The sequence below is a fragment of the Dioscorea cayenensis genome, chromosome 8 (genome assembly GCF_009730915.1).
Source record: "Dioscorea cayenensis subsp. rotundata cultivar TDr96_F1 chromosome 8, TDr96_F1_v2_PseudoChromosome.rev07_lg8_w22 25.fasta, whole genome shotgun sequence".
In the NCBI taxonomy this organism is placed as follows: domain Eukaryota; kingdom Viridiplantae; phylum Streptophyta; class Magnoliopsida; order Dioscoreales; family Dioscoreaceae; genus Dioscorea; species Dioscorea cayenensis.
Genome location: NC_052478.1, coordinates 13098454 through 13113258, shown reverse-complemented (window position 1 = coordinate 13113258; position 14805 = coordinate 13098454). Strand labels below are relative to the sequence as shown.

The following is a 14805-nucleotide window of genomic DNA, read 5'->3' as shown; positions in this document are numbered from 1 at the left end:
GGACGCCATTTGAGGGCCTGAGAAGATTATTGTACCATCTCCCGTCAGTCTTGAGACGATGCGCCTCATGGGGATAATCCGCTGGTACAATAAAGGCATCATTATGATGATCATGCCCCCACCTGTGATTGCTGAGACCGAGGGTGATGCAGTAGAGGGGTCTAAGGCAGCGCAGGAGCACTAGCAGGTACAGATGGAGACCGATGCACCCTCTACGGCACTGGAGCCACCTCCAGTGTGCATGATTTGTCCATATCAAGCCTATGATCATTTCGAGAGGCTCAAGGGTGCTGTAGGGGTACTACTGGCAAAGATAGCTGAGGTTCGCGTGACAGAAGCTACGAACCACATAAAGGTGATGGGCGCATCTCGACATCTTACAGCAGATTCTTAAGCGAGATGTGACTTCTCCCTTTGTGATGCGACCTAGAGTTCCATCGACTCCTCTGACACACCCCTTGTGTGTGACTTGCAAGAGCACAAGTTTGTCGAAGTAATAAATCCCAAGTGAGTAGGGCATCGTATCCACATGAAATAAGGAATAGAAAACCAAGATTGCTACTTAACTGAGCGAAGATGAAACAATGATTGTGTTGATAAGATGTAATGTAGACAAAATAAAAGAAATAAGAAAAAGAGGCACAAATAAGTGAAACGAAAAGGCAATCGATAAGAAGTGGTGTATTTGAATATTATTCCACCGAGGATTATCACTTCAAGTGCAAAACCAACTATTATACTTCCTAACTAATGATCAATGAGTCATAGACATCCTAAGATACACGGTCCCAAATCTAAGATCAATAGTGACAAACTCTATGATCTGACTCGGTCGATTAATCGATCAGTCTCAATACCTCACACTGTGCAAAGCCCTAAGAAGCTCTAGGGATTCCGAGTGATAAACCCTATTCATATATATAGACCTAACTATTTGTTCCAAGCGAAAGACCCCTAGTCACAATTAAGCCCCAGATACTAAAGTTCACTTCAACGCTTCACTTTGTCGGTCGCGCAACTAAGTCTCAATGGAGTTCATCCTTTAGCACTTCACTCTATTATGACCACAAATAACTTTAGGAAATGGAGATAGGATAAATCACATCAGAAGGAAAAGGGGACGCTCCGCTACCTCTCGACTCACCCTCTCGATCCTCTCCAATCTAGCTTTGTCTAGCCCTCATTGTGTGTCACTCACCCACAAAGGCTACCAAGATGGACTCTCAACCCTAGTGTCACTCTAAGGGAGAAATTATTCAACAAGCTTTCAAGATTGGAACTCAATTAAAGATATCAATTAAGGAAAGCATAATAAAAGGTCAATGAAATAAATACATCCTAGGGTTCACAAATCAAAGTACCCACTAGGGGTTTAGCTCTCCATGGAGCAAGATACAATCAATGATAGAATCAAAAGTAAAAACAAGCAATCCATAGTAAAATCTCCTCTATATTCTTGTCGATGGTCTTGTGGAGTAGCCTCGTCTTCTTCAAAGGTCCCCTTGTCGAGATTAGGGCACACCTCGCTGGATCGGTGCCGATGAAAGCTCCTCCAATAACTATCTTCAAAGAGAAAAGTGGTGTCAAGGCTGTAGAACCACTCCAAAAGCCTTGCCAATACCTCTCTAAACCCTAGCCGCAAGCCTCTCAAGAGTTTGAGAAAAGATAGGAAAAATGCCATCTAAATCGGGCTGAATCGCGGCTTTAAATTGGGTGGAATCAGGTATCCACATGGCCCTGTAGATGTTCCACACGCCCCTATGGAATTTCCACACGGGCGTGTGGATTCTCTGGAATTGTGATTTTCTGTGGTCTGTGAACAGTAACTGGTACAGTGAATTACTACAGCAACCTGCTACAGTACCCCCACCAAAATGCTCCCAATTCTATGTTTTTCATCGAGGTAACATAAACGGCACACATTTATGCCGTACATCACGTCGCTTCTTCAATAAACATACTCATTGGTGAAGACCTTACTATCATTGCACGAGTTTGAATACGCAAATGTGACTGCCTTTATGACCCTCCAAACCATGTGATTGCTTGAATACACGGAGGGTGGTTCATTTACATATCTTTGAATCTAACTAGTGTCTTCGCCTTTGTTCCTTCTAAGATTTCATCAAATAGTGCATTCACGATCTACATTAGCTTCTTTCTTACATATTTTGCTCCGCAACCCTACATGCACCAAAGTAACACAAATACACATGTATTAGCGCTAAAACCTAATAAAAGTAATTCGCAATGCAAGCAAAAAATACTTCGCATTCTTAACACACAAGAACTTATCAAACTCCCCCACACTTAAGCTTTTGCTTGTCCTCAAGCAAAGATAAACATTCAAACATAGAAGAAGTTACTTTTGAAAGTTCTTTGCCATAAGTTCACAAAAGCATGCAAGGAGAGCATTCTACAAGTAAGGGAAGTTTCAACACTAAATACGAAAAATCAATGCTCTAGCTAGAAACTTGAATAAAAAAGGACAACAAATCCAAAATCATGTAAGTGTGTGTAAACTCACTCAATTCAATCCAAAGTATACTCCTCAAGGTTCTAAGTAATAAGGGATTTATTTATCTACAAAACACAACAAAATAAAGGAATGGTAGTAGCCTCACACATCCTCTAAGGTAGCCCTTTCTAAAGCGGCCGCCAAGATGGCTTTCACTCTTTTGAGATGGTAGCTCTTTCTAACAGGGTAGAAGCTGTCACTTATCACATGAGATAGCTCTTTCTCTCATTAGGGCATAACTAGTATTCGAATTATAAGAGTAGCTTCATACTTCATAGGCGGTAGCTCTTTCCACCCCTAATACACACAAACAAGTATAAACTATTTCTCTTTTTCCAATTTTTTTTATTACAAAACAAGAAATAGAACTAATTAGTCTCTTAAACATCGAACTTGAGTTTCCAAAAGAGTTTAATGAGCGAGATGTGCAACAAGTGTCAATCGGGCAAAATTTCCTAGAAATTCAAGTAAAAACTAGATCTTGAAAACATTTATTGTTAAAAAATTCTCCTAAACTCAAGAATACCATCATTGCAACTAAAATGAACCACCATTGGCTACGTGAGCATGCATAATAAAAGTATAAGTATAAAGGACATGTGTAAAGCGAACTCCCCTCCCCCCCTCCCCCCACACTTAACATGTACATTACCCTGAATGTACACATGCAAGCTCATTAACAAGTATAACATTCAAGAATATATATGGAAGTGGCAATCCAAACAATACTCCCCTGACTCCTAGTGTTGCATTTGATGGAGCTAAATCCTCCAGAGTAAAGTTCCAACGGGTTGTGAAGCATACACGGCCAAGTGTAAAACACCTTGGCCGTGTCCATGACTAGTTCTCAATTACCATACTATCAAGACCATCTAGTGCTTGGGGACAGCGAATCCCATATTCTCTGGCTCAGGGGATGGCTCACGCGGGCACTTGTCAGCTTGCTTCTTTGACTGGGGTGCCATATCTACATAAATTGAAAAAGAATTGATCATAGAAGCTCACAAAATAATATTGCAGGAATCCACACGGCCCTGTGGAAATTCCACACACCCGTGTGGAGCCACAGGGCGTGAAAGTTGCACGGTCATCATGCTAAAAACTCAAAAATACAACACAAATTCATTCCAAACTCGTTCTAAAGTATGAATCCATCATTTAAAAGCCGAAATGAAACATATTTAGCAGATTTAATCGAACATAATCAAGTATGACAAAGAAAAGAGAGAATAAGGGTTTACCGATGAGATGAAGTTGAGAAACCTTGAAAGCAGCCGACAAACTCAATTAAAACTTCTCTAATCGACAGTGGGAAGTCGGGAGGGTGCAAGAGAGCATTCTATGAGTGCTGGGGAGTGTGATAATGAAAAAGGTTTGATAGACTTATAAAGGAAATCGTAGCCTTCTTGAGTTTTGTACATCGACATAGGCGTACGGAAACTACCCACGCCCGCCCATGGGAGGGCTTCACAGGGGCAGACGCACACCCCTGTGTGCTCTCAGGATAACACTCTGAACCTATGAATGCAACCACATGGGTGTACAAAAACTACCCACGCCCGTGTGCCCAACCCATAGGGGCAGACGCGCGCCCTTGTGGCTTCTCTGTCCAACCAAGAAAACTCTCTAAGTGTAACACACGCCCCATCGGAAATTCCACATAGGCATGGACCTTCACAGGCCCAGCTCACAAGGACACCCACACGTACCTTTGTATTCTCACGATGGAGAAGAGTTCTTCCTCAGAGACCCACACGAGCGTGTGGAAATTACCCACGCCCTTGTGTTTATCACAAGATCATCCACAAGGGCGAGTCCACACCCCTGTGTCTTCTCAAGAAAAATCTATAAGTCTCTATAGGAAGACACACGCCCGTGTGAAAATTACCCACAGGCGTGTGACCATCAAAACGTCGTTCACAGGGGCGAGTCCACACCCCTGTGTCCCTTCGGGATGAGCTCTCAGTAAAGACGCATGACAATGTGGAAATTCCAAACGGCCGTGTGTTTTCTCTGGATGACTCTAAAAACTTTTAGGATCTGCAAAAATGTTTGAACGTGTATACACACTCAGTGCCTGCTTTGCATGCAACATATACCTGGGAAAAACACGAAAAACTTGCTCAAATGACCAATAACTTCGCCAAACACATTTCAAAGCACACAAAACACCAAATAATCCATAATAAAATGACTGCAAAAACATCGAAAAGATCCAGACACCGACACTCAAAGCCTTATTCATGCAAAGACTAAATAAACACTAGAAAAATAATAAAGACTTGGGTGGCCTCCTAAGAAGCGCTTGTTTAGTGTCACTTAGCTTGACGTACCTCGCCTTACCTCACAGGGGCTCTCAGAGAAAGAATACTTCCTTTATATCTTTACTAATATCCCCACTAAAATAGGGATTTAGCCGATGTCCGTTCACCTTAAATATACCGCTCTCCGGATGAGAAATTTCAATAGCACCATCTAGATTTAATCTTCCCCGGAAATAGCCTTAGGCGAGAACTAAGGTGAACCGCCATTAGCTACGTGAGCATGTATGTCAATTAAAACTTGTGTAAAAACCATGTGCAAAGTGAACTCCCCCCTACACTTAAGATGTACATTACCCTCAATGTATACATGCAAGCACAATAGAAAGTATAGCAATCAAACAAATATGTGGGAGTGGGCAATTGAAACAATACTCCCCCAACTCCTAATGTTGTGTTTGATGAAGCTAAATCCTTGGGAGTAAAGTTCAAATGGGTTGTGAAGCAGACACATCCCACATTGGCCGTTTCCATGACTAGTTCTCAATTTCCACACTGACAAGACAATCTACACACAAACACAAGGGGGTTCAGTGAAGCTCAATAAACAAAAATAACTCGAGTATATAAAAGATAGAGCAATAAAATACAACTTGAGACAAAAATAAAAGATAAACTCACAAGAGAGATCCTTTCTGAGTGTACAAGTCCAAAATAAAATGCAAAAAGAAAGAAATGAAAGGTGCATCAAGTGTCAGTGTCATCGGCGGTCGGCTTTGCCGCTGCTGTCGGTGCCAGGTGGAATGGTGCCGGTGGATCTGGTGACAATGATGCTGGCGGGGCTGGAGGGATCCTCGATCTTATGATGAAAGGTAAAGACGCGTCTCGCTCAAATAACTACTGTAAGGAATCAAGACATGCCATCACCTCCGTGTGCTGCACGGCCTGTCTCGCTCAAACCTCAGCAATCTCAGTCCGGAGTACACCTACAGCACTATCGAGCCTCTTAAAATGATCATAGGCTCGAGAGGGGGAAGACATATGCACTAGGGGCAGCTCCTATGCTGGAGGTGGTGCCTCATTCTCTGTATGCTCTGGCTGTGGCTCAGGAGCAGGCTGAGGATCCTCTCCTGTATCACCTCCATCCTCTGTTACTTCTAGAACAGATGTAGTCAATACATATACACTAGGGCTATGTCTGCGCACCAATCCCATCAATCTCAATGTATCCAGGCCTAATGGTGAAGGCACATTCATCTTCTCAGCCCCACGTATGGCGTCTAGCAAACCAATGCCCATAAGGAGTCTGGTGATGTACGGGCCTGAATAGGTGACACCAACTCTGAAATACTAGCCCTGGTGGCACAAATATTCTGCCAGTATGTGCCCTAAATGGATCGGCTGACGTTGTACCATCGAATGAAGATAAAGTAGCTCCTGTCAGCTCAGGACTCTAGTATTGTGACCATGGTCATTCACCGACCTGCTCAGAATGTCATGAAGATAACGGTACACCGATGGGAAAGTCCCATGGCCTTGGACATCCTTGGCTCATACTATCTCTATCCACATAGAATGCTATACACTCTCCGAGGAGTCAAAATACCGGGGTAGTCGGCCAGAAATCACTCATAATCCTCAGTGGCCGTAAAGGTCTCATCATATAGGCCCAACAAGATCAAGAACTGTGTAACACTCATAACATGGTAATGCCTAAGTACTTTAAACTATATAGCATCAACACTGTCAAATCTAGCATATGACCTATCAAACACGAATGAGGATAAAACCTCCAGTGTGAGTGCAAGGATGGCTGGCTTTTTGATCAATAGTAACCACCTCCAACCACCCATTAAGACAAGATCCTCTACCTCAACCACCAACCTATCTCCCTGTTGTATATCTCACAACACGCTTGTGTCTAGAAAGCGAGATTGTCTGAATCTCAATTTTGACAACCGCTCAAAATGGACTTGGTGCTCGGGAGTAGCAAATCCTATATTCTCCGGCTTAAGAGATGACTCATGCGGACGTTTCTTAGCTTTCTTTGTTGACCAGGGTGCCATATCTGTAAAAATAAAACATAAAATCAATCAAAAGCATTCAAAAATTTTTGCACGCCCGTGTGGATTCACGGGGCATGAAAACCGCACGGTCGTATGTTAGAAATCCAGAAATACACCATCAAATCATTTCCAAACTCTTCCTAAGCATGCATAAACCATCTAATTGATGAAACGATGTAGCATTCACAATTCTTATTGATTAAAATCAAGTATGATGAAGAAAATAAATAATTAAGGGTTACAAATGAGATGAAGTTAGAAACTTTGAGTTTGGCAGGAAAATTCAAGTAAACCCCTCCAAATCAACAGTGTAAGGTCGGGAAGTTGAGTACGAATGTTCTCTGAGTAATGGGGAATGTGAGAATGAAGGAGAATGAACAGATTTTAAAGAAAACCTGCGGCTTTTGCATTTTTGTACATTCACACTGGTGTGTGGAAATTACCCATGCCCGTGTGCCCGATCCACAGGGGTAGACGCACGCCCCTGTGGCTTCTCTATCCATCCGAGAAAAATCTCCAAGTCTTTCACATGCCCATGCGGAAATTCCACACGGGCGTGGACCTTCACAGGACCAGCTCATAGGGGCACTCGCACGCCCTTGTGTATTTTTGGGATGGAAGAGAGCTCTTCTGCAGAGATCCACACGGGCGTGCAAAAATTACCCACGCTCGTGTGTTTGTCACAGGGTCATCCACAGGGGCGATTCCACGCCACTGTGTCTTCTCGGAAAAATTTCTATGTCTCTGCAGGACGACACACATCTATGTGGAAATAACCCACGTGCGTGGACCGTCACATGGTCATTCACAGGGGTGAGTCCACGTCCCTGTGTCCTCCTAGGATGAGCTCGTAGTAGAGACCCATAGCCGTGTGGAATTCCACACGGCTATGCGTTTTCTCTGGATGCCTTAGAAAACTCTACATGCACTGTAGAAAATTCTTGAACATATAAATACACTCAGAGCCTGCCTTACCATACAAAATATACCAGTGAAAAACACAAAAAACTCACTCAAATGACAAACAACTTCGCCATAAACATTTAAGCACACGATAACACCAAAATGTCCGTGAGAAAATCACAGTAATAGCATCTAAAAATCAAAACACCAACACTTAAAGCCTTATTCATGCAAACACTAAACTGAAAACTAGGAAAATAGTAAAAACTTGGGTTATCTCTGAAGAAGTGCTTGTTTAAAGTCACTTAGCTTGACGTACCTTGTCTTACCTCATTGGGGTTCATAGATGAAGGCTTCCTTCTTACCTATGACTTGGAAGCATGATAAACGTAATCTTTTTAAGGTAGAGGGAGAGTTCTTGAGCTTGTTACCACTTAAGTGTTCATCACCCTTGTTCCATTCTTGTGCTTCCCCAACAGCCTTGGGGTATTTCTTGTGACGTCTCCTCACTCACTTCATCTTCCGGAGCATCTTCTTCATGATCTCCGGAGTAGTTGGTACCTTATCCTCTAGACCATGCATCATCATCTCTTCGTTCTCCATTTCTTAGTCTAGCAACCCCACATACCAATCTAGATTCAACATTTCCTGCACATATTCATCGATTAGTTCATTGGTAGTGTCAAGAAAATCAAGAGTATCATCAAATTCGAGAGAATGTCGCATAGCTTCGGCGAGGAGGTATGTGAGCTTGTCATCTCCAACCCTCAGTGTCAACTCCCAGCCGTCCATGTCAATAAGTGCCTTGGAAGTGCGCAAGAATGGCCTCCAAAGTATCAAAGGAACATTTGCATCCTCATCGACATCCAACAACATAAAGCCTACAGGAAATATGTACTTGTCCATCTTGACAAGTATGTCTTCACTGATGTCCCTCGGATGTATCACTACTCAGTCCGCTAATTGTAATGTCGTCTGAGTGGGCCTAGGCACTACTAAGCCTAACTTCTGAAAGAATGAGTATGGCATGATGTTGATACTAGCCCCGAATCCTCCAATGCCATCTCTTCACCCAAATTGCCAATGTTACATGGAATCACAAAGCTTCCGGTGTCTTTCTTCTTGTTTGGCATATTCTTTTGCAACACCACCAAACAAGGGGCATCTAAGATCACCGATGCACTCTCCACCAACTACCTCTTATTGGTTAAAAGATCTTTCAAGAACTTGGCATACCAAGGCATTTGAGATAACGCCTCCACAAAAGGAATATTGATGTGCAATTGCTTTAATAGAACCAAGAACTTCTTGTATTGCTCATCATTTTGGTCGTTCTTCAATCTTGAAGGATACGGGATTCTTGGCTTTCAAGATGGGGGTGCCACCTCCTTCTCTTTATTAGTCAAGGCTTTCTCTATGTCAGTCATCTGTGTTTCCAAGCCTGAAACTCTATGCTCCATGTTCGGGGCTTGTTGTTGTTGAAAACCAGGTGGTGTTATGGCCGTTTGCTGTCCTTGGTTACTCCATGAGAAATTGGGGTGGTTCCTCCACCCTTGGTTGTAGTTGTTGCTATAAGGATTACCTTGTACCCTTCTCGAATTGCCCCAAAGTCTACTTGTTCAGTCGGGGCTGAAGTAGCAATTGAAATAGGACAATCAGATGGCATATGTGAACCCCCACAACCATCACAATTCGTGATTGCAGCCACCCTCAGTGGAGTCAATATATCCAATTTCTTGCTCAATGCCTCTACTTGGGCTGCTAAAGATGTAACCACATCAATTTCATGGAGTCCAGCCATTTTTTTCTTTCCCCTTGCATTCCATTGGTAGCTGTTCATGGCCATTTCCCCTACTAATTATCAGGCTTCTTCAGGGGTCTTGTTCCCCATTGTACCACCTACAGTGACATCTAGAAGTTATCTCATACTTGGATTCAACCCGTTTTAAAAAGTCCGAATGATCATCAATTCCGGGAAACCATGATGTAGGCACCTCCGTAAGAGGTCCTTGAATCACTCCCATGTCTCAAACAAGAATTCATGCTATATCTAAACAAACAATGATATTTCATTATGAAGGTTCGCCGATTTCCCTGGAGGGAAGTACCTTGCAAGAAAAGCTTTGACCATTTAATTCCATGTCGTGATGGATGCTCATGGTAAAGATTGTAGCCACTGCTTTGCTATACCTTTTAGAAATACTGGGAAAGCCCTCTATCTTATAGCATCATCCATAACAGTATTAATCTTCAGCATGTTACAAACTTCTAAGATGTTTTCAATATGGTTGTTTGGATCCTCATCAGCCAAACTATTGAATTGCATCGACTGCTGCATCATTTGGATGAATGCTGGCTTTAGCTCAAAGTTCGGAGCTTTAATCTGGGGCCACACATTGCTAGATTGTGTCCTCAATACTGATGGTCTGACATAATTAGAAAGTGTTCTCTGTTATTCATTCTGTTCTGCCATGTTGTCAAACACTTCAACTTCCACTTCAGCTAGATTCAATGATTCTTGCACATGTTCTTTACCCTTTCTTTTGAGTGTACGTTCAAGTTTAGGATCATTTTCAATTAATATCAAAGGGTTCCCTCAGGTTATAAATTGGAGCTGCACCAAAATAAAGAAAACAAATCAGAATGATGATAGAATAAGAAGATGTGAAGTAGAATGAATGATGAATGGCGAAAATAACAAATTGCAAAGTATCTCTAAATGGCTACTCCCTGGCAACTGCACCAAAAACTTAACACACCCCTTGCGTGTGACCCGCAAGAGCACAGGTTTGTCAAAGTAATAAATCCCAAGTGAGTGGGGTATCATATCCAAAGGGAGTAGGGAATAAAAATACTAAAATTGCTACTTAACCAAGCAACAATGAATAATGATTGTTTTGATAAAATGTAATGTAAGCAAAAACAAAAGAAATAGGAACGAGAGGCCCAAGTAAGTGAAAGGAAAGACAATCAATAGAAGTGGGGTAATCGGACAATGCTCCCCCCTAGGACTAATGTTTCAAGTGCAAGAGCTACAATTATGCTTCCTAACTAATGCTTAATGAGTTGTGAAAATCCTAAAGTACATGGCCCCAAACCTAAGGTCAATCGTGACTAACTCTACACTATGTGCCAGCGGAGAAATCGCTCGGTCTCAACACCTCACACTATGCAAAATTGCATGGAGTTTTAGGGATTCCAAGTGATAAACCCTATTCCTATATGTAGATCTAACCCTTTGGTCCAGGCGAAAGACCCCTAGTCACAATTAAGCCCATATACTAAAGTCACTTCAACGCTTCACTCTATTGCTCACGCAACTAATCCCCAACAGAGTTCATCCTTTAGTTCTTCACTATATTGTAACCACAAAGAACTCTAGGAATTGGAGGTAGGATAAATCACACTGGAGGAGAAAGGGGATGCTCCGCTACCTCTCGACTCACCCTCTAAACCCTCTCCAATCTAGCTTTGTCTAACCCACGTGGCGTGTCACCTATCCACAAAGGTTACCAGGATGAACTCTCAACCCCAGTGTCACTCTAAGGGAGAAATCATTCAACAAGCATTTAAGATTAAAACTCAATTAAAAACATCGATTAAGGAAATCATAATAAAAGGTCAAAGAAACATTAACATCCTAGGGTTTACAAAATCCAAGTACCCACTAGGGGGTTTAGCTCTCCATGGAGCAAGATACAATCAATAATAAAATCAAAAGTAAAAACAAGTAATCCATAGGAAAACCCCCTCGGTATTCATGTCGATGGTCTTGTGGAGTAGAGTCTTCTTCTCCAAAGGTCCCCTTGTCCGGCCTAGGGCACACCTCACCAGATCGATGCCAATGAAAGCTCCCCCAATAACCTTCTTCCAAGAGAAGTGCGGTGTCAAATCCGTAGGACAACTCCAAAGACTTGCCAAAAGCCTCTCAAAATCCTAGCCTATGGCCTCTCAAAAGATGGAGAAAAGTTGGAGAGAAGGGCGAAAGATTTTTCTAAAATCGGGCTGAATCGTGGATTTAATAGGTCTGGAATCGGGTATCCAGACACCCCTGTGGATTTTTTCATACAGGCCTGCGCAATTTCCATGCGGGCGTGGGGAATTTCCACACGCCCATGTGAATTCTCTTGAAACCTGATTTTCGGCCGGTTGTGAACAGTAACTACTACAGTGTATTGCTGCAATGATTTTCTACAATGAACTGCTATAGTTCTCCACCAAAACACTCCCAATTCCACACTTTTCATCGAGCCAACATAAACAGGCACACCTTTATGCCATAGATCGCAACTCTTCTTCGATAAAAGTCCTCATTGGTGAAGATTTTGCTATCAATGCGCAAGTCGGGATACACAAATATGACTGCCTTCGTGTCCCTCCAACTCATTGTAATGCCTTGAATACATGAAGGTTGGCACACATTCATGTATCTTAGAGCCCCACTTGTGTCTTCACATTTTTTCCTTCCAAGATTCCACCAAATAGGCGTTCATGATCTACTTTTGGCTTCTTTTCTTGATACTCAGCTTCATAACCCTAAATGCGCAAAAGAGCACAAATACATATGTATTAGCGCTTAAACCTGATAAAAGTAATGCTCAATGTAAGGAAAGAACACTTCACATTCTTAACACACAAGCACTAATCAACAGGAATGGGTCGTCCCAAAAGTAATTCTTCAGATCATTAAAGAACTTCTTCTTTTTTTGGAATGTGAGGCCTTACTTAAGAACTTTCCCTGATAAGTAATTTGGAAAATCTGTGAACCATGGAGTACCCTCTAATTCTGAACTCTGAACTACATACAAATGTTCCTCGTGAAAGAAATCATTAATTTCTTTGCTTGCTGGCTCTTGACCTTCACACCCCTCTAGTCGAGACAGATGGTGTGCAACCACATTGTTGGTGCCTCTCTTATATTTTATCTCCGTATCAAATTCTTGCAATAATAAGATCCAACTAATCAACCACGATTTCACATCTGCTTTGTTCATAAGATAACGGATGACCGAGTGATCGGTAAACACAATAACCCTAGATAAGATGAGATATGGCCTGAATTTGTTAAAAGCAAACACCACTGCTAACAACTCTTTTTCGGCGCTGGTATAATTCTCTTGAGCACTTGTAAGTGTCTTGCTAGCGAAATAAATCAGTCAGAACTGCTTATCTTTCCTCTGTCCCAACACTGCTCCAATAGCATAATCACTTGCATAGCACACTGATAAGTGCTTGTAAAATAAGAATACGAAGTGTTCTTTCCTTATGATGAGCATTACTTTTATCGGGTTTTAAAGTTAATATGTGTGTATTTATGTTACTTTCATGCAGATAGGGTTGTGAGGTCGAGTATTAGAGAAAGAAGCTAATGTGGATCGTAAATGCACCATTTGGAGGAAATCTTGAGAAGGTTCAAACGGGAAGACATAAGTCGGGTTTGAAATCCGAGAATGTGTGCCAACCTCCTTGCATTCAAGTTAGCACAATGATTTGGAGTGGCACAAAGGCAGTCACATTCTTAGCATTCCGGCTTGTGTATGTATAGCAAGATCTCCACCAACATGTCCGTTATTAAAGAAGCAAAGCAATCTATGACGTAAACGTGCGCCCGTTTACGTGACCTTGATGAAAGCATGGATTCGAGAGTGTTTCGGGCCAGTACTGTAGCAGAGCATTGTAGCAAACCATTGCAATAGGTACTGTTCACAGCTGGTCGAAGAAGGATGAGAATGGAGAATCCAAATAGTTGTTTGGAAATTCCACACGCTCGTGTGAAAAATCCACATTGGCACCCACATGGGCTTGTGGATTCCCGATTCCAGCCCTATTTAAGGCCGATTTCAGCCCCGATTTGAAAATTCTTTTCTCCATCTTTTCCCCAACTTGAGAGAGGGCTGTGGCTAGGGTTTTGAGAGGTATTGGCTAGGGATTAGGAGAGGTTCTACTGCTCTGACATCGCGCTCCGTTTGGTAGAAGGTTAGTGGAAGAGCTTACGTCAGCACCGATCCGGCGAGGTGCATCCTAGGCCGAACAAAGGGACCCTTGGACGAGTAAAGACTCTCCACAAGAGTCATCCTCATGACTTTTGAGGGGGTTTCCTATGGATTTATTGCTTTTACATTCGATTTCATTGATTGTAATTAGCTCCATGGAGAGCTAAACCACCTAGTGGGTACTTGGATTGTGAACCCTAAGATGTATTCATTTCATTGAACCTTGTGATTATGCTTTCATTAATTGATGTTTTTATTGAGTTCCAATCTTGAATGCATTGATTATATGAATACTTCCTTAGAGTGACACTAGGGTTGAGAGTTCTTGTTGGTAACCCTTGTGAGTGAGTGACACACAACGAGAGTTCGACAAAGTTAGATTGGAAAGGGTTTAGAGGGTGAGTCGAGAGGTAGCAGAGCATCCCCTTTCCCCTCCGGTGTGATTTATTCTACCTCCAATTCCTCGAGTTCTTTGCAGTCATAGTAGAGTGAATGGGCTAAGGGATGACCTTCCGCTGGGGTTTAGTTGCGAGTGCAATGGAGTGAAGCGTTGAAGTGATTTTAGCATCTAGGGCTTAATTATGGCTAGGGACCTTCCGCCTGGACCAAAGGGTTAGGCCTACATATAGGAAGAGGATTTATCACTTGGAATCCCTAGAACTCATTGCAATTCTGTACAAGTACGAGGTTGAGAGATTGTTCAATTTCTCCTCCGGGACATGTATAGGGTTAGGCATGGTTGACCTTAGATTTGGGACCATGTATTAAAGGATCTCCATGACTCATTAATGTATTAGTTAGGAGGCATAATAGAGGTTTTTTTCACTTGAAATGATTGTCCTAGGCGGAACAATATCCGAGTATCCCATTTATATCGATTGCCTTACCTCTCCTTTACTTGTGCTCTCTCTTGTCTCTTTTACTTTTGTTTACATTACATCTTGTCACACAAATCACTATTTATATTTCGCTTAGTTAAGAAACAATTTAATTATTTTTACTCCCTACTCTCTGTGGATACGATACCCACTTACCTGGGATTTATTACTTTGATAAACCCGTGC

At 42.2% G+C, this 14805-nt stretch overlaps 1 non-coding gene across 1 annotated transcript; it reads left to right on the top strand.

The window, feature by feature from the left end:
- The first annotated feature begins 9724 nt into the window (after positions 1-9724).
- On the top strand, positions 9725-9831 carry LOC120268099. Its single transcript, XR_005538768.1, has one exon. It is a non-coding gene; the product is annotated as a small nucleolar RNA R71 (small nucleolar RNA).
- Positions 9832-14805: the final 4974 nt, after the last annotated feature.